Source organism: Acinonyx jubatus, chromosome B4 (assembly GCF_027475565.1).
Source record: "Acinonyx jubatus isolate Ajub_Pintada_27869175 chromosome B4, VMU_Ajub_asm_v1.0, whole genome shotgun sequence".
Taxonomy (NCBI): domain Eukaryota; kingdom Metazoa; phylum Chordata; class Mammalia; order Carnivora; family Felidae; genus Acinonyx; species Acinonyx jubatus.
The window spans coordinates 53,083,222-53,104,871 of NC_069387.1; the positions used below are offsets into that span (position 1 = coordinate 53,083,222).

The 21,650-nt window shown below is 37.7% G+C and overlaps 1 long non-coding RNA gene across 2 annotated transcripts in view; it reads right to left on the minus strand.

Annotated features, from left to right (window-relative positions):
• Positions 1 to 21,238, minus strand: part of LOC128316365 (uncharacterized) — a 54,144-nt gene extending 32,906 nt beyond the window's left edge. The window contains exon 1 of one of the 2 annotated variants that reach the window (XR_008300167.1): positions 21,078 to 21,238. This is a non-coding gene — a long non-coding RNA (uncharacterized LOC128316365). The remainder of the gene's footprint in view (positions 1 to 21,077) is intronic. The other variant, XR_008300166.1, reaches the window with a different exon arrangement.
• Positions 21,239 to 21,650: the final 412 nt, after the last annotated feature.

The window sequence follows — 21,650 nt, forward strand, 5'->3', positions numbered from 1 at the left end:
AAAATCAATGCCTGGCTTCAAAGCTTCAAAGAATAGGCTGATTTTCTGTTAGGAGCTAACAGAGCCAATGCTCATTTACCATTCCAAAACTCATAGGGGCAAGAATTATGCTAAATATACTCTATGTTCAGTAAGCCTGAATGACAGCACATTTGTTTATAACATGTTTACTAAGTACTTTAAGCCCACTGTTGAGACCTAGTGCTCAGGGGGAATAAAACAAAGAAAGATTTTTTCCATTGATAGTGCATCTGGTCACCCAAGAGCTCTGATGGAGCTCCATCTCTGATGGAGATGTCCAAGAGATTCATCTTGTTTTCACGCCTGATAACACAACATCCATCTGCAACCCATGGGTCAATACGTCATTTTTGACTTTCAAGTCTTATTATTTACAAAATACATTTCATAAGGCTATAGCTGCCACAGATAGGGATTGCTCTGATGGATCTGGGCAAAGTCAATTGAAAACCTGGAAAGGATCTGCCATGCTAGATGCTATTCAGAAAATTCATTATTCATGGGAAGAAGTCAAAATATCAATATTAACAGGAATTCAGGAAAAGTTGATTCCAACCCTCATGGATGACTTTGAGGGTTCAAGATTTCATTGGACAAAGTCACTGCAGATACAGTAGAAACAGCCAAAGAACTAGAATTAGAAGTAGAGCCTGAAGACGGGAGTGAACTGCTGCACTCTCGTGATAAAAATAACAGGAGTCATCTTAGGGGTGAGCGAATAAAGTGGTTCTTGAAGATGCTGTAAAAATTGTTGAAAGAACAACAAAGGATTTAGAGTATTACATAAACTTACTAGTTAATAAAGGAGCAGCAGCAGGTTTTGAGAGGACTGGCTCCAATTTTGAAAGAAGCTCTACTATAGGTAAAATGCTACCACATGTACAGAGAAATCATACATGAAAAAAAGGAAAAGCCTACCAATGTGGCACACTTGATTGCTGTCTTGTTTTAAGAAATTGCCACAGCCATCCCAACTTTCAGCAACCACCACCCTGATCAGTCAGCAGCCATGAACATCGAGGGAAGATGCCTGACCAGCAAAAATACTATACTCACTGAAAGCTCACTGAAAGCTCATTTTTCAGCAATAAAGTATTCTTTTGTTTTAAGTTTATTTACTTATTTTGAGAGATAAAGAGGGGGAGAGAGTGTGAGTTGGGGAGGAGCAGGGAGAGAGAAATCCCAAGCAGGCCCCCACGCTGACAGTAGAGCCTGAAGCAGGCCTCAAACCCATGAACCGTGAGATCATGACCTGAGCTAAAACCAAGAATTGGATGCTCAACTGACAGAGCCACCCAGGCACTCCAGCAATAAAGTATTCTTAATTAAGATATGAACATTGTTGTTCGAGACATTCTATTGCAAACTTAATAGATCACAGTATAAATATAATTTTTATATGCACTGGGAAACCAAACAATTCATTTGCCTTACTTTATGATATTGGCTTTATTGTAGTGGTTAGACACAAACCTATAAGATCTCTGAGGTATGCCTGTATCACCAGAAAAGTAGGGAATATATGTGGGAGTAGATTCTAAGGATACTAAATCAGAGTGAACAGAACAAAATAGGTAAAAAGCTAAATTTACTGATACAAAAATTCTGGCTTAGTGCATTAAATACAGTGGCCAGGAGTGGCTCTAATAATTTACTTAGCTGTTTGCCAGAAACCTGGCTCCAATGATGAATGTCAGAAAGTTGGGCTGGAATGACACAGGTGTAGATTCCAATCACACTGAAGTGCTAGAACTTCCTAGGTATAGTCTAAAAAGGGAGTCCAGAGGCTTAGGGAGATGGGAATGCTAGAGTGGATTATCAGGTAGATTACTATCTACTCTCTTGCTGTGTCCACCAGGAAAATCCAGAGGACACTCCCTTCACTAAGGTTGTGAAAAATACATTAATAAGGGGAGCCCCAGCATCCCTGAAGAACTCATAGTGGCTGTTCTCTTTAAGCTAGGAATGACAGTAAGGAAAGTATTGCCTTTGAACTAGGTCAACAGAATCAACAAGAATGATGGATTCCAAGGTATGGGAGGTAAATGGTAGCAATTCAATTCATAACCAAAGAAAAGGTACATGTGTTGCTATAAGAGGCAAGAGAACAGAAGCAGTAATCAGAATAGTCCACAGAGAACTCTGGCATTGGCTAGTTGGTCATGATGTCCTTGAAACAGATTACTCAATCTGAATATGCAGAATACAAAGCCCTGATTCTGGTAAATGGAAGTTTGACCTGAATCGCTACAGAGTCAGAGTCCTTCAACCAGTTCCCAGAAATGACCCAATTTATAGACAAAGAGTCCCTTGAATAAAGTGGAGGTTGGGACGCTTTGAGGAAGAATTCTATTACATAACTAAAATTTTATGTAGTAAGTCTTCACACTAGTATTCTCCAGAGGAACTTATCAGAGTAATTACGTACTGGGGAAAGGAAAATAACTTCTCAGAAATTACTGGACATTAACTCTGAAATGACAGTTTCTGGAAGACTAAAATGCCATGGTGATCCACCAGTCAAAACACGGACTGGACTTTATAAAAGTCACATGATCGGTGCAGTTTTGCTCAGGTTCATTACAGAGTGGGCCCAGGAGGTCCTCTAACCTACTCTACGGTTATTTCCCCGGTTCCAGATCATATTATCAGAACAGACATATTCAGCAACTAACCAAATCCATGTATTGGTCCCCTGGCCTATGACTAAGGACTATTGTGGTAGGAAAGATCAAGTAGATGCCAGTATAACTGCCCTTACCTACCAAAACAGTGGATACAATACCGTTTGTCCCATAGATAGGATTCTTGGGTCTAGGGATCAGGGTGGAAATGGGAGTGGGTCCTCTTACAATTGCCTCCTAGTGATCCACCAGTGAAATGCTTGCTTCCCATCCCTGAAATTTTGAACTTTGCTGGTTTAGAGGTCTGGGGCACCTGGGAGGCTCAGTCAGTTAAGCATCCGACTTTGGCTCAGGTCATGAACTCATGGTTGGTGGGTTCGAGCCCCACATCAGACTCTGTGCTGACAGCTCAGAGCCTAGAGCCTGTTTCAGATTCTGTGTCTCCCTCTCTCTCTGCCCCTGCCCTGCAGAGGCCTACAAAACCCAAATACAAGCAAACTGCTAAGGCAAGTCCACACACCAGGCAAGGATGTGTGACTATTTAGATACTTGCTGAGAGCAAAAGAATAAGGAATGGGAAACTGAAGAAGACAGTTATAAAATAACATCTAATGACCACATGATCAAGTGAGAAACAGGACTGTAATAACTCTAAGTGTTTCTTATTTTCTTGTCGTTGGTGGTATGTATGTATGTATGTATTTAGGTCCCTTTTCCTATTTTCCTAACATCTAAATAAAATGTGTTAATAGTAGCTGACTTCACATCTCAGGAGTTAAGTTAGAGGATTACCAAAGAAGGATGTGATTCAGCAGGAAGAGGAATGAGCATCATCCAAAGATGAATAACAAGAACCTGTGCCCTTTTCGGGGGGAGAGGAAGAGTTTATCTTTGGTTGTACAAGGGACAGTTGTTTCCTTGGACTGCCAGATATATGGAAGGTAGAAGTGAAAGAGTGCCCTTGTTTTCCATATGTGAAAAGGTTAATTAAGGCCAGGATTGATGACCTCACTGGCACAGGGCAGCACCGAGCCCACAACTCTGGGTGCTGCTAGATATCCTCGGGGAAAGAGCAGAGTCTGCAGCTCACCCAGATGCTGTTGGTTCTCCTTCAGCTTCTCTGAACCCTCAGCCAAGCAGTATGCCAGTCCATGTGCATGTACACCCACTCCTGAATCATCCACACTGGAGACTGTGAGGCACTGAGACTAATACAGGTTCTGCTAAGAAACACGATTCATGATTCACAGGTTGCAGTTTGCCTTTGCACCCCCACTGTACATCACCTTCTTTTCCTGACCGCTGGCGTGGACTTCAGTGCCAGACACACAGGTGACAAACGCCAGGGAAGAGCTTGACCACTTCACACAATCACATAAGGTTAAATCCCTCCAGTAAATCCCTTGTATCATGCATAGTGCCTCTGCTTCTCCGATCAAACCCTAACTGACAGAGAACTTCCGATCCAAGATGGCAACATAGAAGACCCTGAACTCATCTCCTCCACAGACACAACAAATCTACACCTATTAACAGAGCAATTCCTTCTGAAGAACTGCAAGGAGACTGAACAGCTTCTGCACAAAAGATAGAGCACATGAAAAACAGCAAGAGACACACACCGTAACAAAGAAAATTCCCAGCCCCTATGCTGCAAACTACAGTGGGAAAGGATACTATTGAAGGGCCGGGAGCAGGTTCATCTGCCCTGGGACACAGAAAAACAGCCACAGTTTGGAAGGGAAATAAGAATATAAAGGAACCAGCCTTAGGCCACTACCAAATGGTGGGGCAGCTCCTAGAACTCTCTCCAGATCTGAGGCACTGGCAAGTGCCATGGTTAACGTTCCCAGTCCACCTTGACAGCACAGACGGGAGCGGGTTCCAGAAGCCATAGCTGGCCTGCTGCCTCTGCGAGCCCTGGTCATACTAGCCCTGAACCCCCTAGGACACAGAAAAAAAGCCACAGTTTAACAGAACAACTGAAATATAAAGGATCCAGCCCTAGAACTCCACCAAATGGCAAGGGAGCTGCTGGAAATCTCTGGATTGGAGGGCCTGGTGAGTGCCCTGTGTTCTCTTCCACCTTGCTAGCATGGATGGGAGCACAATCCAGGCACCCTAGCTAGCCTACTGCCTCAGTGAGCACTGGTCCCTAGTCTACACCATCCCAAGCCATCCTACCAAGGCAGCCCCAACGCAATGCACACTGCAGCACCCTGGTCAGCGCTCACTACAACTACAGCCAACCTGCCAAAGTGACACAGGCACAAAGCACCTGGGAACCACGCAGACCTGTACCATGTTGACTCCAGATGATATATGCTAGGACACCACAGTGCACAGCACTCCAGGACTTCCTGGCTCTTGCTCTCTTCTGCTCTAGCCACTCTGTGGCTCTAGCCACAGAGCACCACAGGAATCTCTGCCTTGCACCCGCCTTGGTTACAGCCACCTTGCCCAGGAACCATGGATTTGGGAGTGCCCTGGGAGACTCTCTGCCCCCGTCCCGCCTCACGGCCCCACAGGACACAACATGTGCGGAGCATCCCAGCACACCCTGGGTCATGCGCACTTCAGCTCCAGCCACCCCATGTAGGCGTCCCCTATGCTAAACACCCTAGGACACCCTGGCTTGCACCCACATCAGTTTCAGCTCTTGGGCCAGGGTACCATCTGTACAGAGAGGACTGCCCAGGCCAATGGCCACCTCAGCTCTGGCCATCCCACCAAGGCAGCACCAGCACAGAGGACCCCAGCATCCCTGGCCCATGCCAGGCAAAGCTCCAAGTCAATGAAAGCCACTAGGCACACACAGTCTGCACAGGGGACAACCACACATATACATAGGACTATTCTTTCAAGTTTAGGAGATGTAGCTGCTCAGCCTAATTCACAGAAACAAACACAAAAAAGTCCAAAAAAAAAAAAAAATGAGGAGACAAACCATATGCTCCATTTAGGAGAAAACAAAACCTCAGATAAAGGACTAAATGAAATGGATATGGCAAATCTACTTGATGAAGAATTCAAAGTAACGGTCATAAAAATGCTCACCGGACTAGAAAGTAGAATGGATAAGCTCAGTGAGAACTTCAACAAACAGATGGAAAATATAAAAGAGAACCAATGAGAGCCAAAGAATATGGTAACTGAAATAAAATACAATAGATCACAGGAAGCCGAAAAATAGTCCAGCAATCTGGAAGACAGGGTAATGGAGAACACCCAACCTGAATGTTTTATTTTATTTATTTTTTTAATGTATTTTTGAGAGAGAGAGAGAGAGAGAGCGAGCGAGCGCAGGCAGGGAAAGGGCAGAGAGAGAGGGAGACACAGAATCCAAAGCAGGCTCCAGGCTCTGAGCTGTCAGCACAGAGCCTGATGCAGGGCTTGAAACCATGAACTGTGAGATCGTGACCTGAGCCGAAGTCAGAAGGATGCTTCACTGACTGAGCCACCCAGAAGAGAATAGGGGTGCCTGGGTAGCTCAGTTGATTAAGCGTCTGTCTCCCAATCTTGGCTTAGGTCATGATCTCACGGTTCATGGTTTGAACCCCATGTCAGGCTCTGCACTAACAGCACAGGGCCTGCTTGGGATTTTCTGTTTCTTTTCCTCCTTCCCTCCCTTTCTCCCTCTCTCTCAAAAATAAATAAACATTTAATAAGAGGATAGATTCAGGGTCCTCTGTAACAACATTAAGCATAGTAACATTTGCATTAGAGGGGTGCAAGAAACAGAAGAAAGGGAGGAAGGGGCAGAAAACTCATATGAAGAAATAATAGCTAAAATAGTTCTCTAATATGGGGAACAAAACAGACATCCAAGGTTCAGTAAGTACAGGCAGCCCTTAAAAAAATGAACCCAAGGAGGTCCACACAAAAACACACAATGGAAATGGCAAAGATTAAAGAGAGAGTTTTAAAAAGGAGCAAGAGAGAAACAAAAAGTTATATTCAAGGAAAACCCCATGAGGCTATCAGCTGATTTTTCAGCAGAAACTTTGCAAGCCAGAAGAGAATGGCATGATATATTCAAAGTGGTGAAAAGAAAAAACCTGGAACCAAGAATACTCTACACAGCAAGGTTATCATTCAGAATTGAAGAAGGAATAGAGAGTTCCCGGACAAATAAAAAGTAAAGGAGTTCATCTTTAAGTGGAAAAGAAAAGGCCATAATTAAAAATTTAAACAATTATGAAAGGAAAAATATTCCATTAGTAAAATCAAACATAACAGTAAGGTAGTAGAGAAACCACTTATATAGCTAGTATGGTTAAAAAATAAAGAGAAGTAAAATCCACTGTACCTAAAATAAATTATAGGAACTCTCACAAAATAAAGAGATGTAAAAACTTCTAATATATACATAAATGTTGAGGAGGATAGTAAAATTGAAATTCTCTTAGAATGTGTTCAAACTCGGGGTGCCTGGGTGGCTCAGGCAGTTAAGTGTCCGACTTTGGCTCAGGTCATGATCTTACAGTTTGTGAGCTGGAGCCCCACGTGGGACTCTGTGCTGACAGCTTGGAGCCTGGAGCCTGCTTCAGATTCTGTCTCCCTCTCTCTCTGCCCTTCCCCACTTGCACTCTGTCTGCCTGTCTCTCAAAAATAAACAAACATTAAAAGTTCAAACTTGAGTAGACATCAGCTTAATTTACATTGGTATACACATGTTATATATGAACCTCATGGCAACCACAAGCCAATAACCTCTATGAGATATATAAATAATAAAGAGAAAGAAACCCAAGCATAACACTAAAGAAAGTCATCAAAAAGAAAAAAAGAAAAAAGAAAGTCATCAGTTACAAAAAAAGAGAGCAAGAGAATAAGGAACAAAGAACGACAACAACAACCAGAAAACAAGTAACAACATAGCAATAAGTATATATCTACTCATAATTACCTTAAATGTGAACAGTCTAAATATGCTGCAATCAAAACCTAGGAGCTGAAAGGAAAAAAAAAAAAAAAAAAAAAAACACAAAACAAGACCCATCTATATGCTGCCTACAAGAGACTCACTTCAGACCTAAAGAAACATACAGACTAAAAATTTAGAAATGAAACAAAATATTCCATGCAAATGGAGACAAGTGGAGATAGCAACATATCAGACAAAATAGACTTTAAAACAAAGACTATTATAACAAAGAAAGGAATTACATTACAATAAAGAGATCAATCCAACAAGAGTATATAGCAACTATATAATTCACTATGCAACCAACATTGGAACATCTAAATACATAAAGCAAATATTAAGAGACATAAAGAGAGAAATTGATGGTAATGCAATAATAGGAGACTTTAACACCCCACTTACATCAACACACAGATCAAAACAGAAAATCAATGAGGGAACAATATCTTTGAGTAAAACATTAGACTAGATGGAGCTAACATACATACAGAATATTACATCAAAAAACAGCACAATATATATTCTTTTCAAGTGCACATAGGATATTCTTCAGGATAAATCACATGTTAGGCTACAAAAAAAGCCTCAAAAAACTTAAAAAGATTGAAATATTATAAATAATCTTTTCTGACCACAATGGTATGAAACCAGAGATCAATTATAAGAAAAAAGGGGGTGGGGGCAGACACAAACACATGGAGCTTAAATAACATGATACTAAGCCACCAACAGGTCAACAAAAAAAGCAAAGAGGAAATTAAAACAAAACAAAACAAACAAAACAAAACAAAAAACACATGGAGACAACTGAAAATAAAAACACAATGGTCCAAAATCTTTGGAACACAGTGAAAGCAGTTCAAAGAGGGAAATTTATAGCACTACAAGCCTACCTCAAGAAAAAAGAAAAATCTCACTCTAACCTTATACCTAAAGCAACTAGAAAAAGAACAAAGCCCAAAGTTAGTACAAGGAAGGAAATTATAAGCACCAGAAGAAGAAGAATAAATGAAATAGAGATAGAAAGAAGAGAAGGGAAAGGGAAAGGGAAAAAGGAAAAGAAAGGAAAAAGAAAAGAAATTCAGTAAAATGTGGTTTCCATGAGCTGGTTCTTTGAAAACATTAAAAAAAAAAAAAAAACACTTGATAAACCTTTAGTCCAACTCATCAAGAATAAAAGAGAGAGAACCAAATAAATTCAGAAATGAAAGGTAAATAACTGATACCACAGATATACAAAAGATTATGAGACTACTATGAAAACATATGCCAACAAATAGGACAATCTAGATGAAAAAATTCCTAGAAACACAACCTTCCAAAACTGAATCAGGAAGAAATAGAAACAGACCAATTATAGGTAAGGCAATTCAACTAGGATATCAAAAAACTATGAACAAAGAAAAATCCAAGACTAGATGGATTCACAGGCAAATTCTATCAGGCATTTAAAAAAGAGTTAATACCTATTCTCCTCAACTATTCCAAAAAATAGAAGGGGAAGGAAAGCTTCCCAATACATCCTATAAGGCTGGCATTACCCTCATACCAAATCCAGACAGATACCACAGAAACACACACACACACACACACACACACACCACACACACACACCACACACACACACACACACACAACTATAGGCCAATATCCCTGATAAATGCAGATGAAAAATTCTCAATATTAGCAAAGCACATTCAGCAATATATCAAAACAATCATTCACTATTATGAAAAATTATATGCCAACAAATTTGATAGCCTAGAAGAAATGGATAAATTCTTAGAAACATACAACTTCCAAAACTGTATCAGGAAGAAATAGAAACAGACCAATAACATCCCAAAACTGAATCAGGAAGAAATAGAAAATTTGAACAGAATGATAACCAGCAATGAAATTGAATCAGTTAATCAAAAAATTCCCAGCAAACAAAAGTTTAGCACCAGATGACTTCACAGATGAATTCTTACAAATATTTAAAGAAGAGTTAATACCTATTCTTCTCAAACTATTTCAAAAAATAGAAAAGGATGGAAAACTTCCAAATTCATTCCATGAAGCCAGCATTACCCTGATACCAAAACCAGATAAAGACACTACAAAGAGAACCACAGGTCAATATCTCTGATAAACACAGATGCAAAAACCCACAATAAAATATTAGCACACCAAATTTAACAATACACTAAAAAACAAAAAATCATTCACCAAGATCTAGTGGGATTTACTCCAGAGAGGCAAGGGCGGTTCAATTATTTGCAAATCAATCAATACGATACATCACATCACCAAGAGGAAAAATAAAATCATATGCTCAACTTAATAGATGGAGAAAAAGCATTTGATAAAATCAACTTCCATTCAGGATAAAAATTCTCAACAAATTAGGTTTAGAGGGAACATACCTCAACATAATAAAAGCCATACATGAAAAACCCACAGCTAACATCATACACATGATGAAAAACTGAAAGCTTTTATTCTAAGATTAGGAAAAGACAAGAATGTTCACTCTCACCACTTATTCAACACAGTTGGGAGTCCTAGCTGCAACAATCAGACAAAAAAATAAAAACCATCCATATTGGTAAAGAAGTAGAACTGTCACTATTTGTAGATTTCTATACTATATATAGGAAACTCTAAAGACTCTACTGAAAAACTATTAGAACAATAAAGTTGCAGGATACAAAATTAATATATAGACATATGTTGCAATTATATACACTAATAATGAAGTAGAAGAAAAATTATAAAAACAATTCCATTTACAACTGTACCAAAAAGAATAAAATACCTAGGAATAAACCTAACCAAAAAAAGTGAAAGACCTGTAAACTACAGGACACTGCTAAAAGAAATTGAAGAAAACACAAATAAATGGGAATATTCTCCGCCCACAGACTAAAAGAAGTGACATTGTTAAAATGTTCATAATGTCCACAGCAATCTACAGATTTAGTGAAATCCCTATCAAAATTCTAATGGCATTTTTCATAAAACTAGGGCAAATAATCCTAAAATTTGTATGGAACCACAGAAGACTTCAAATAGCAATCTTGACAAAGAAGAAACAAAACTGGAGTTATTACAATCTCAGATTTCAAGATATATTCTAAAACTTCAGTAACCAAAACAATATGGTACTGGCCCCAAAACAGACACACTGATCAATGGAACACAATAGAGAGCCCAGAAATAAATCCACATCTATACGGTTAATTTACGACAAATGAAGCAAGTATATACAATGGAGAAAAGATAGCCTTTTCAATAAATGGTTAGGAAAACTGGGCAGATACATGAGGAAGAATGAAATTGGACCACTTTCTTACACCAAATACTAAAACAAACTCAAAATGGATTAAGAATGAAGTGTGAGCCCTGATACCACAAAAATCCTCAAAGAAAACATAGGCAGTGATCTCTTGGACATTCCCCTTAACGACCTAATTAAGGATATATCTTCTTAGGTAAGGAAAAAAATGCAAATGTAAATTACAAATGCTAATTACATCAAAATAAAATGCTTTTGCACAGCAGTGGAAACCATCAATAAAACAAAATGACAACCTAGTGGATGATAGAAGATATGTGCAAATGATAAATTTGATAAGGGATTAATATCCAAAATACATAAAAAGCTTATATAACTCAACACCAAAAAAACAAACAAACACTCCAATTAAAACATGGGCAGAACACCTGAATAGACATTTTCCCAAAGAAGACAGAATGGCAAACAGACGTATGAAAAGATGCATAACATCACAAATCATCCAAAGATATGCAAATCAAAACAACAATGGAGTATCACCTCACATCAGTCCAAATAGCTAGTATCAAAGACACAAGAAATAACAAGTGTTGGCAAAGATGTGGAGAAAAAGACCCTTGGTGCACTCTTGGTGACAATGTAAAATGGTACAGCCACTATGAAAAACAGTATGGAGATTCCTCGGAAAATTAAAAAAAGAAATACCATATAATCCAGCAATTCTACTTCTGGGTATGAAGAGAATGAAATTGTTGATTCAAAAAGATATATGCCCCCCTATGTTCACTGCAGCATTATTTACAATAGCCAAGATAGGAAAGCAACCCGTGTCCAATGACAGATGAATGGATAAGATGTGATATACATGTGCAATGGAATATTAATCATAAAAAAGAATGAGCTCTTGCCATTTGCAACAACACACACACACACACACACACACACACATATATATATATAAAGGGTATTATGCTAAGTGAAATAACTCGGAGAAAGACAAATACCATATGATTTCACTTATAGGTGAAATGTTAAAAAAAAATGAAAAGAAATACAGAGAACAAACTGGTGGTTGGCAGAGGGGAGGAAAGTGGAGAGGTGGAGGAAATGGTGAAATAGGTGGAGGGGGATGAAGAGGTACAAATTTCCAGCTGTAAAATAAGTCCTGGAGATGAAAAGTACAGCATACGGAATATAAATAATATTATAACAACATATGGTGATACGTAGTGACTATAGTTATCATGTTGCAATCCTGGAAATAATACCATTATATGCTAATTATATGTCAACAACAAATAAAAAAAACATAATAAAAACTCTTTGCAAACTAAAATGTTTGTGGAAAAATAATATATCTTTATATTATGATATTAATCTGAGTAGTGAGACTAGGAGTGACTTATGTTTTCTACTTTATGATTTCTTAGGTTCCTAGAATTCTATCAAAAAACATATCATTCCTTGGAACTCTTATGCATTGCTTGGGGGAATAAAAAATGAAACAGTGAGTATGGAAAATAATATGACAGTTCTTGAAAATTTAAACACAGAAATACCATGTGATTCAGCAATTCTACTTCTAGGTATATATCCAAAAGAACTGAAAGCAGAGGCTCAAAAACATTTGTACTGCAATGTTTATAGGAGCGTCATACACAACTGCCACAAGATAAAACAACCCAAATGTACCTGACAAATTGATAAACAAAAGGTGGTATATACATACAACGCAATGTTATTCAGCCTTAAAAAGATACCTATCACAAAATGGATGAAGCTCAGAGACATTATGCTAAGGGAAATAAGCCAGAAACAAAAGGACAAATATTGCATGAGTCCACTTATATGAGGTACCTAGAGTAGTCAACTTCATATGGACAGAATATGAGTAGTGTTACCAGCAACTGGAGGAAAGGGAATAAGGGAGCATTACTGTATAATAGGTACAGAAATTCAGTTTGGAATGATGAAAAAGTTCTGGAGATGGATACTAGTGATGGTTACACAATAATGTGAATTGCTGCCATTGTACTATATACTTAAAATTAGTTAAAATGGTACATTTTGGTATATATGTTTTACCACAATAAAAAAAAAAACTCACAAAACAAAACTCAGAATTTTTAAAACAAGTATATATTTCACATTTTTTAAGTGTATTTATTTATTTTGAGAGAGAGAGAGAGAGTGCAGGAGAGGCAGAGAAAGAGAAAGAAGGAGAGAATCCCAAGCAGGCCCCACACTACTAGCACAGAGTCTGATGCAGGGCTGGAACTCACAAACCATGAGATCATAACCTAAGCTGAAATCAATAATCGGACACTTAACTCTGAGCCACCCAGGCACACCAAAACAAGTATTTTTATAATTTATCTTTCTTTATTTTTATTAAGACTTTCCTCTTAGAGCAGTTTAAGGTTCACAGCAAAGTTGAAAGTACAGAGAAAAAAAAATTTTTTTTCAAAGAGCAGGCAATTAGAAATAAAACAGAATATACTATACAATGTAATCATTTCCACTAACTTGAAATGGATGCCATTCTAAAATTGAATTGGAGATTCAAACTTCTTTATAAAAATGAAAGAAAAATCATAGCAAGTTTTTTAAACCGTAGTTTAAAATATTTTTTAAACCTAACCAATGATAATTTGTCACTATTAAGCACAAAAAAATGTTAGAAAGTAAACCATATATTATAGTGACTTTGAAAATGACTACATGGTTATTCCCACACTAATTTTTACTGAGAATTCTCCAGATTTCAGAGAAGTGTCCAAAATCACATAAACAAGTATAACGCCAATGATACGTAAACACCACATACAAAATGATTAGCAAAAAAACCAAAGCTTTGAGGCTTTTTTTTATTAACTCAACTGTATTGAATTTTAGCAAGAAATTACTGTATGATCTTAGCAAACTTAACCTGTTCCTCTTCACCTCTTTCCTTATCTGTAAAATTGAGATGGCAAAACCTATCTTATAAATAACAGATTCAAATGTCCCAGATTAGGCAAAATCCATCCACATAAATACTCAAATTAATCATTCAACGTTTCATTCAATACTTGCTTTAAAGAGTTACAATTCAATCTTAAAAGAGGAACTCCTATTCTATGGAGGGATTAGATTTCAGACGAAAACATGAAAAGGTCAGAAGTGGGGGAAACATATGGTGCAAAATTAAGGAACTTCAAATACCTGTGAACGACTAAAATTTAGTAGTACATACATATGAACAAGTAGAAGACGCTTGAAGGCAGGAATTTCTCACTATATAAACCACTTTCTAACAATATACCTCTGAGCTTCCTTCCATGTTTTGGTTTGAAAGCTCCTGGTTTGCAAACTGTCTTTTTGGTGTGTGCACAATACACTTTCACTAATTACTACTTCAATGATTCATTAGTTTTACCTCTGTTATTTCTAAACTTTTGACAGTTTGTGGTGTCAAAATGGGATCCAAAGAAAATACCCCTTACCTCCCCTTCCTCCTCAACTGAGGCCCCTATGGTGATGGAACCCAGAGTCTACTGAGTTCAGTGCTTTCTCATTTACTCTAGAGTTTGAAGGTAAGTCTCTCTCATATCTGAGCTCTGTTCTCTCCATTTTGAGATGACTTTAATTTGCATACCTGTATTTTGTTTGTTGAAGCTTATTTACCTAAATCATCTTATTCTATTCTAAAGGGAAGAGGGCGGGGAAACACATGGTTCCCTGTGTTTGAGAACAGCTTTTAGAAAACAGCCCCTCAAATGAACTCTTAGGGAATCTAAAGGCAAAGATGTGTTCTACCTGGTTGGTCTATGGACCAGGATTTTGTGCCTTTTTGGAAAATGGGTGAACTTATAGAATTGTAGTGGTCACTGTAGGGCAACTTTAACTTGAAGTGTATCTTAAGCTGTGCCTTTGACAAGAGAGGATTCCAAACCTCTCAGAGACAATGGAATGCATTCTTTGATAAGCAGACGCTTCTAAAAGATCCTTACAGCTTGCAAACAAGCAAACTTTGCTTTGCTATCTGAGCAGGTAGCCTCAACTTAGCCCATCTGCCAGAAACACAATTTGGATCCAACTATTCTTTTATAAACTAATGAGTTTTGGTTATGGCTATCAGCTCATGCCTAATTTTTTTTAAACAGAAGTTATAAGATCTGTTTGCCTGTCTATATGTTTGTCTATCTATACGTGTTATAGATGTGTGATAGTTTTCTAACTCCAGATGGTATTGCCATAACTAATGTGTAAGGAGCTATTTAATTGGCTTAAAGAAAAAATAAGTCCTTATAAATGAAGTACTCTTGAAACCCTCAAAAATATAAAAACTAACCCAAATGTTTTCAAGTTCACCTGACCTGATATAACTTTTGATAAGTAAAACCTAGTTTAAGTTTGTTGGCTTAATAAAAGCAAGCATGTCTTCAAAATTTGCCAACAAGAAAAATAACTTAGGATGATGGTTAGGTGTTTTTTTTTTTCCTTTTTTAATGTTTAGTCATTTTTGAAAGACAGAGAGAGACAGAACACAAGCAGGGGTGGGGCAGAGAGAGAGGGGGACACAGACTCTGAAGCAGGCTCCAGGCTCCACGCTGTCAGCACAGAGCCCGACACGGGGCTCGAACTCATGAACCATGAGATCATGACCTGAGCCGAAGTCAGATGCTCAACCGACTAAGCCACCCAGGCGCCCTGATGGTTAGGTGTTTAATGTTTAATCCAAGCTTAACTGTTAAAAACAAATAATTTAAATAAATGTAAATAACAGAAATGTCACCTATCAGGAATCCTAAGTTCTCTCTGGTCTGGTAAGAGAGCAAATGCAGAAATGAAAACGAGAGAGGCTAATATCTAGAAGGATACACCAGCCCCAAACAGAGATTTCTGTCTCCTTTCATCTCCATATTTATTGACCTCTCAAGACTACAGACGTGGTGAATGTGCAGGAAGAAACAATCAGATAGTAGTCATTAATTTGTGGAAGCAAAGAGTCTGGGGGGGCAAGTGGCTTTTGAAGTTGTGATCAAAGCACAATAATATATTGGCGTCACCAGAAGGAAAGTAGTATCCTGTAGGCAATACAACTAATTAGCAGTTATCTTTAAAGTTTAAGATTGATGGAGCATGCAGCTTTAAGGATAACCGGTTACTATTCTAGCTAGCTAACCTTGGGCGCTTTAGTCCTGTGGGCAGCTTTCTGCCCTAAGCCTTTATAATCCATTAATGTAAGTGTAGGAATTCTTGAACCTATTTCCCATACAGAAAAGTACAGACCAAGTTAAATTAAATAATGAATATTCGTTGACTATCTAAATTATTTCCCAATGAGATAATAAATATACTGAATCATTAAACGTTAAACATAAGTTTATCTACCTTGGGCTTTCTTTTTTTTTCTGTATTGTAGTATTGCTAATATTTTATTTAAGGAAACTAACTTTATTTAAACTCCTACTGAAATAAAACTATACATCACTACCAGAAATGAGGAAAAAACAAAACAGTCACTTGCTATAAGTAAAAAGTAACCACACCTATAATTGTAATAAATGATAAATGTAACCAATGATATTTTTTGCCTACTGGGAGTTTGGAGCTTGGGTATTGCTTTTTGTTAAAATGAGGAATCAGCAGATATAAGAGAATTACTAAAGACATGCAACCTCAACTAATAATTTTTCCCTGAAGCTAATAAGAACTAAAAAAAGTTAAAAACGTATCTCTAAAAAGTTTTTATAATTGTGTATTTAATTTAATTGTGTATTTAAGCTATGTGATTCAATGTACTTTTTATCACATCTGAGTTTCAACTAAAACTGACCTGAGCAAATCAGTGTTTTGGAAATGCCATTTAAATACATTTAAGTCAGCTCTCTGAATTGGTTCCCATCATGGCAGTCCTCAGTACTACTGCACTGCCTCAAATCTACCTCAGAGTGAATGGTTTTTATTAGGCACCTCCCTTGCACTACTATGCAAGGTTCTTAGTTATGTTTAATTTGTTTCCATTTGTATCATCTGCTACAAGGTAACCTAAATCTAGTTCTTCATCTTCTAGGAAAACTCTTCCAATAAATTCAAGCTATGGCAACTATCCTTTTACTTATGAGAAATCACTATATTCTTTCTATTAGCACCTGCCAACATTGTTTTACCCTAGCCTCGCTTGCTCAGACAGTCTCAAAAGAGTCACTCAAGCTTTAGTAACCAAGGATTCATTAGAACAACCCCAACTTTTGGCCTTTTTAATTTTTACAGAGAGACAATACTTGGGTCTGTTAATAACTATGTCCTTTGCCACACTAATAAACATACTATAAAAAAATGTATCTAAAAAAAACCAAAAAACGTATCTCTAAAAAGTTTTTATAATTGTGTATTTATAAATTTGCCAGTCCACAATTGCTTACTTCTTAGTTTTTACTAGGAATTCAAGATTATAAGCATTAAAAATCCTAATTAATAGATGTAATTTAAAGCTAATAGAAATAATACAGGAGAAAGAAAATGACTTTATATGAAAAGTAGGAAAGGAAAATAGAATGTGTTTTTTGGACAAGGAAAGAAATGAAGGACATGGGTTTTTGTTAGTAGTGGTGGTGGTGGTGTTTGGTAAGGGAAACAAATAAAGCGATTTCATCCTCAAGTAAAATAATTGTTCCAGAATGAGGAAAAGAAAAAAAAAAAAAGATGGGGCAAAACTGGAAATCTTGAGAAAAGAATTTTATGTATGGTCTAGCTACAAGTGAAATGGATTTATTTAAGTTTAAAAAAAATGATAATATCAAAAGTATACTGGTACAAAATTAGAACTTGGTTTTCTGTTAAAAGGACAGTTTTGTTTTGTTTTGAGTATTGATCAGTTCTTCCTAAGAAATTATAAATAAAACTTTTTCTGTACCTTTAAGGTAATCTATTTATGAAACAAAGATCTGGGTCTTATGAAAATAATTTTGTGTAATTCTTCATCACATCTTGGATTACTTAGAAAAACTGAGTCTTCTCTATTACAAGAGCTCAATTTTTTATAACTATGTAGATTTTTATATTTGCCTTTGGAATCTTTTAATTGTTATTCTGGTTGAATGGGTACCTAAGTATTATTTCAGAGTGAACTATGATCCTATTTGACCAAATGTTTTAAATCTTTTGACATTTTAAACAAACTTCCCCAAATCGACTTCTAAATAAAGTAAAAAGAAGAATGTTAATTTATGTAGACTTACTTGATATATTAAATTGCATGGGAAACACTGTCAAATAATGTTTTACCTTAGATCATAATTTATATATAGGATATATTAAATAATTAATTCAAAAATTATTTGAAATTCCTAAATACCTGACATTTCCTGTTATAGTCATAATTCTAGTCATAATTTCAGCTTTTATCTTAAAATATCATATATCATAAAAATAACCAATTTTATTTCTCAATTGCATGTCTGCACGTGTGCATGTGTATGTATGTGTATGCACTCTCACCAGATCTTTAACCATGGCTATTTTTTAATCTTTCTTCACTCTCTGGCAGTGATTGTTTTACTCTGATCTCTCACAAAAGTGTTCCTATAAAAGTGCTTCATTTACAAGGAAATTCATGGAAAAGACTGACAAGTACAGGTTTGTCATAACTTTAAGATCATAACACTGAATGGGTAAGAATTTCAAACTGATACGTAAAGCTGCTGACCTAAGCTGAAGCAAAACAAGAATTATAAGAGACTGAACTGATGAGACGATGAATATAATTTTTTTATGACTTCATTTAAAACACTGCTGGTTCTTAAATGTTTTGTTGTCCGGATTTAAAGGGTCCTGTTTTCTCCTCTCTTCTAAGCTACCTATAGCTTACAGCAGCACTTCAGTAAAATATAATTTTGTAAACAAAGGTTGAAACATGTATATTTTTCTCCCTCCCTGATCCCTCCAGAATTCAGAAATTCATATTGAATATCTTTATTTTTCATGACAATATATTTTTACATATTTACATATTTACATAAGCTCAACTGACTCTTCTCTTTGTATTAGGACACAATTAGAAAAGTCCTAATGTTAGCTTCTTAACCTAAAAAGACTTGAAAAGTTCAATCTAAGATTCCTTATGAAAAGTTCCAGCAGAGCAGATTTAAAAGAGCCTATATGGTCAGTCACTATTCTTGCTGCACTTACGTAAATAATCAGGCCAAATTTTTGAAACTAGACTTAATTTGCAAACAAGCTAGTCTTACCATGGTTATTTTTGATAAAAATAAGAACAATTTTAAAGAGAACAATGTTTCAGTAGTACACCTCTGTGGATATCAGCTTCAAGTGCTGTTAACTGTCCTTGAGGTTTCGTTTTCTCACAAAATGAACTGGATCCTGAATTCTTCTAGTTTCCTCCAATACTTGACTAGAACTCTCCAAACTAACATTTCCAGTTTCCTCCCACTCTTCTCACCTGGAATCACTATGGAAATAAAGTTGCCCTTTTCTCAAAGCCATGCAAGGTAAAGCTGGACAACTGAATATAAACTTCAGAGAAACCACCAAAACAGCTCATGTGAGGCCAGTCCTTGTGTCTGTTGCTCTGTGGTCACGCAGCAAGATACCAGAGACATTCAAACTGCAAACCAGGAAAATCTGTCAATTGCCACTCTTGCCCTCACTCCATCTGAAGATGCTTTGAACCCAATATTTATAAATTTTCTCAACTGGCTGCCCTCCAAACTCAGTGAATTTGTAATTTCCTTGAACTATTAACCTTTGTTTCTCGTTCGTTTCCACAGAAATACTTTTTATTAAATTACCTGACTGCTCACATCATAAAGAGGCCTAATTGGGGTGGAAGTTCATCTGCAACACTGCCTCCTAAAATAAAACATCCTCATGTTCATCCAGTCCTAAGTCATCATGAGGATGTGACTGTTAATACATCATGTTATGCTTTTGTAAATAACTTTTTAAAAATTGCAATCCATTTGATTTATTTAGTTGGTTAAATCTTGACACCTGGGAATCTGCTCTGGGGAATTTTTCAGTCTTTGGCTATGGTTCTCCTTAAATCATCATATATACTTCTTTAATATGTTGTCTACTCCTAAGGGTTCTTAAATGCCTGCCAGCAGCCACTCATATGCCAAATGGTATCCATCAGGATCAGATTACCAGAGGAAATAAACAATAAACACATAAATGATGAAGACAGTGACTACATGGCCCTCAGGCTGATTATTCAACGAATGGCAACAACAAATATGTGGTTCTTCAGACTGGGTACATGAGAAAATAATCAAAAGGGGGGAATTGTTAAAATAAAAAACCAACAGAGACCAGCCTTGAAACTTCCCTGGCAAACAAACCAGTTTTGTCATACAAAGCTTAATTTAGCTTATTTTGTAAGACTAACTTCACCTGGAATAATTACTTGTTTACGCCCGTGGAAATCATAAGCACAACTTAACCTGTTTCCCAAAGTTGATATGAGGTAACAACTAACCAATTCCCTATCACTTAAGAAAATGTAAATATTCTTATCACTGTAAAAAAAAAAAAAAAAATCCTTAGACTTCTTACTTCCCAAGCTGCTTTGTAACAACATAGCCCTGCGCCTAATTCTGTTTTGGCTTGAGTGCTCCTGGGTCCCCAGCTGTTCTTTGGTGGATGCTCAACAAACTTTACTAATTGCTACATCAATGATTCATTGGTTTTCTGCTATTTTTGAACTTTGACAGCAGCCACAGTAAATGTTGTATGGGGTCAGAGCCAGTCATTTACGTTGGAGTAAATACCCTTGAGGTACTACAGGCTAAATCAGAAACACACACCTCCTCTCCCCACCAACTGCTTCTTAAAGACGACAGCAATCCTCCACTATGCCTACGTGGCCCCTGTACCGTTCACAATAAATGGTGGTTGCCAATAAACAGACTTTGGTAACCGAACTTCCTGCATGGGAAAGGCTGGAGATAAAAAGGAGTAGAAAGTCCAAGATGCCCCTAAAGGCCCGAGTTCCACTAGAGATGGGCGAGGATTAACGCCCTTTTCTCTCCTGCACAGTATATTGGTGAAAGGAAGCGATCCGCGATAGACCGCCCTCGCCCTCAGTAAGGAGAAAGAAAAGATTAGCCCTTTGAAAGCCGAATTACCCTAGATCCTCTCCCACCCATCCACCCTCCACCCCTTCCACCCTCCAGCCCCTCCACCCGCGCCCCCACCCCCTGCTTCTTAGGTCTCCGACCTCAAAGAGCCCAGCTCAGGAACAGTAGGATTTCAGCAGCTCTCCAAAGAAAACCTCCCCCTACAAGCTTCCCTTTTTCTCCAGCTGGGAGCATTCGCCCTCCGGTTTGGTCTCCTCAACCAATTGCAAGTAACACTCTTCTCTAATTGGTGAAGGGGTGTAGCCACCATTTGTATCACCGAACAAGACTATGGATGATTGGTTGCTATTGAGAGGGTTTCGCCAATGGGAAGCAGTCTTGAAGCTCTTGTGGGGAGCCACACTTGTGGCTCGAGTGTTCTGTAGATGCTCGGGCTGTACCCTTGGCTGCCTACCGGTTTTTAATTAATTAATTAATTAATTATTTTTTTTTTTCCGCGTTGCTTCGTCCCCTGGGCTCTTGGAGGGTGCTGTAGCCGTTCCCCTCACCGCTGCAGCCATGATCTCCTTAACGGACACCCAGAGTAAGCACTCGCCCGGGTATCCCCGCCTGGAGCCTCACACGCCCGTTGCCCGAGCTCGTCTCGCTCGCCCGCCCCTCTGCCTGGGTCACTGAATGAAGCTCCGTGTTGGGGGCGGCGGCCTGCGGGACTG